Here is a 3,743-nt window from a genome sequence, read left to right as displayed (position 1 = left end):
TATTTCGCAAAACCTTTAACTATACAAAATGAGGGGTCGTTTGGATGAAAAAAGAAGCACCCACACCCCTTTTAAAATACATTTAGTCCCTGCAACACATCACCACACACCTGCAGCATTACCCCACACGCATAATAACCCCATTTCGACTACAATTTAACTACGACGACTTCACTTTTGATTGTTTCTATTGTCGAGAATTTACACAACGTTTTTATACTTACAGCAGTATTAAAGTTATATAATACCCTACACAAAAACCCCATAAAGTACAAATTTAAAGGAGAAGTCTTACCTTACCCGAAATTAGCCAAAACTCGTCAAAACGCACCTCAGAACTTCTCTAGTCGCGTTGAAACTGTGTGGACTGTTTGCTGTCCATTTTGTCTGCACCAAGTCATGATTTTATACCTCTAATACCTCCATATCATTGTGGTATATGCTGGATAATTAATTTACAGAACGAAATTGGGACTTACCTATTTTTTTTCTCCTAGCCGCCACACTTTTCTCTCCAAGTTTACGGTTTGTTTTCTTTGTTTTGCTGTAGATTTAGGTGCAGGAACTGAAATATATGTTACATATACATACATATATATGGTCCCAAGAGCTGACACATATCATCCCCTAAGGAGGACACGTGTCCATCCCCTATTGGGCCACCGTATCCATGCATTGAAGGAGGGGCTGCCACGTGGTAGTGAGGCCCACCTCCCCCAAGTAGGTAGGTCACCTACTTGACCCCAAACAGGTGGGTCACCTGCTTGCTTGAGGTGCTTCCACATGTCACTCCTCCATTGGATGCCATATGCCGTCTTTTCCCCTTCCTCGTGAGTTCGTAATCTCATCTTATTTTAGGAGCCTATGTAATCATTCTACTTAAGCTTAGTATGTCCGCAAGTAGCTCGAGTATGTAAGACCTATAAGTTGGTAGCTTACGTGGGTCAATCAAGTCCTACGACTCATTATTTAGCCTCCAATTCCTTTCGGATTCTTATGACTCTATTTCCAACCTTCTCTACTATGGGGTAACACATTCTCCCTTCCTTAGATTCTTTTGATAGTGTTGTAGCTTATCTGTCTCACATGATAATGTCTAAGGAACTTAAGAGACATTTCCAGCTCGAGAGTACGTGGCAGCCTAGGGGTAAGGCATGGATCTGTGGCCCAATAGGGGCTGGACACGTGTCATCCTATGGGTATGACACGTGTAACCTCCTAATACCATATATATATGTATATAGGGACTTATACTTCAGTTCTATCCAAAAATCGGCAGCAAAAGCAAAGGAAAAGAAACCCTAAAAGCTAAAGGAAAAGGGTGACGACTTAAGGAGAAAAAAAAAGGTACATCCCAATTTCGCTCTGTAAATTAATTAGCTAAGGTATTCTTCTATCAAGTGGAGGTGGTTAATAACGTAACTTACCCATTTGGGGCAGCAAAAATGAGTAACAAGAGCCACAATATTTCAGCCACTTCAAGGAGGTTCCGAAGTTAATTTTCAGCATGTTTGGGAAGCCATATGATAAGCTATGGCTTGATTATGTTCTCCCACATTTTTTAAGGATTTTTAAATGTTATGAGGGTGTGAATAATTTGAAGTTAGGGTTTGTAGCAGCACAAAATGGACAGCAAACAGTAAACACAGTTTCAGTGCGACTAGAGAAGTTTCGAGGCAAGTTTTGGCGAGTTTTGGCTAATTTCGGGTAAGGTAAGACTTCTCCTTTAAATTTGTACTTTATGGGGTTGTTATGTAGGATATTATATACCTTGTATACTTCTGTAAGTATAAAAAAATTCATGGAAATGCCCGACAATAGAAACAATCAAAAGTGAAGTCGTCGTAGTTACATTGTAGTCGAAATGGGGTGTTGTGTGTGTGGAGTGATGCTGCAGGTGTGTGGTGATGTGTTGCAGGGCCTAAATGTATTTTAAAAGGGGTGTGGGTGCTTCTGGTTGCAGCCACATGACCCCTCACTTCGTATAATTAAAGGTTTTGTGAAATATTCCTTAGAGTCGTTTGATAGTGTCGTAGCTTATCCGGCTCACATGATAATGTCTAAGGAACTTAAGAGACATTCCGAGCTCGAGAGTGTGGGGTGTAACATCCTTCCCCCCTTTAGAATATTCGTCCCCGTATATTGAATAAAACTTCCCTAAGACTTTATACAAACTGTTGGGAGATTCCTTTCTATTGCAATAGCATACATTTTCATCCAAGTAATTAATATACGAGTTCCAGGAGTGGGGGTTTACCTGTAGACATTGGGAATAGGTACGGACACCTTTGTTTCATGTCCTCTTCAGCTTCCCAAGTTATTTCTTCATGATTCTTATTCTGCCACAGCACCTTGACAAAAGCTACGTCCTTAGTTCGCAACCCTTTTTAATCTGCCGATCCAGGATGGCAATAGGCTGCCCCTCGTAGGATAACTCTCTGTTATGTAGACCTCCTCCATGGGAAATATTCTGGGAGGGTCATTTATATACTTGCGGAGCATTGATCTATGAAAACTGAATGTATTGTTTCAAACCGGATGGTAGGTCTCACTCATAGGCAGCTTTATCTATCATAACCCATATAAACTTATACTTCTGTAGAGTGCGAGGTCAGCTTGCGCTATAACCTACCTTAATTGCCTTCCATTTTTGAGTCGGGATTCCCATCCCCTGTAAAATACTATCAAGCCTCTGATGCTCCACTTTATTTAAGCTATTATACAACTCCTCTTAATCCAACTTGTAGCACTTTAGGTATGTTATGCAACTTCTCTTTTTTCCAGTTTTATTACCATACATTATGTAGTAGTTCTTACACAAACATGTGTAGGTACTTAGAGAAATTCAAAAAATGCCTTAGCATCGCTATACTAGCAGTTCACCTCCTTTAATCAAGGTCAGGGCTTCGTCATAGCTTTTGTCCTTAATACCAATTATAGATTAATAGTTCTGCCTCGAACCATCTTACACTTTACTTGAATAGATTCTAAGTATGGCAATCACATTGTTATAACTAATTTATTTTTATCGAGTAATCACTTGATCTTACGCTTAGTATGCCAATGCTCATAGGCTGCATAATTATTCTTGTGTCATTTGCACGAGGTGCGTTCCAATTTAGTCATAATCTTTTCTACTCTTGGCTTACTCTGTTCTATATGTGCCATTGCACTAACACGCACTTACAATCTCTTTTTGTCATTCTTGTTTCGTTGCCTTTTTCACTTCCCAAGGGGTTACCCATCCTAGTGCTACTCTCACCCAAGCACGCTTAACTTCGGAGTTTTGATGAAATCCGATGCATTAGTGCGGGTATGATCGCATCCATCCCTTATAGGGTCTCGTTTGAAGTTTAAGCATTCCCATTTATATACGATAGCGTCAGTTGATTTTCCCTTACGCTTGTACTTCTCTTGTCCACTTCCCCCCTTCTAGGGTATACCCATGTCACCCTCTATTTATTTTCAGCTATTCACACGTGAATGATTCTACTTCAACATATTTAACGTGCTGCACTATATCTACATTTTTTGTTAAATCATCCCCACGTTAGGTTGCCTTTATAGAAAACCCTAGCACAACCATAGGGTGCTTTAATGTTCACAATATATCGTATAAAATCTCATCTAATGGTTGATACTCGAGTAATATCCATAATGTAGCAGTGCATTCAAAGCCACATTCCATTCATCCCAATCAGTAATTAGCTCGTGCTCATAATTGGTTCAAATTCTCCACTCGG

General features: G+C 39.9%; 1 pseudogene; it reads right to left on the bottom strand.

The window, feature by feature from the left end:
* Positions 1-3,210: 3,210 nt before the first annotated feature.
* Positions 3,211-3,327, bottom strand: LOC129875414 (5S ribosomal RNA; annotated as a pseudogene).
* Positions 3,328-3,743: the final 416 nt, after the last annotated feature.

Source organism: Solanum dulcamara, chromosome 11 (genome assembly GCF_947179165.1).
Source record: "Solanum dulcamara chromosome 11, daSolDulc1.2, whole genome shotgun sequence".
NCBI classification, from domain to species: domain Eukaryota; kingdom Viridiplantae; phylum Streptophyta; class Magnoliopsida; order Solanales; family Solanaceae; genus Solanum; species Solanum dulcamara.
This window is presented reverse-complemented; position numbering and strand designations above follow the sequence as displayed.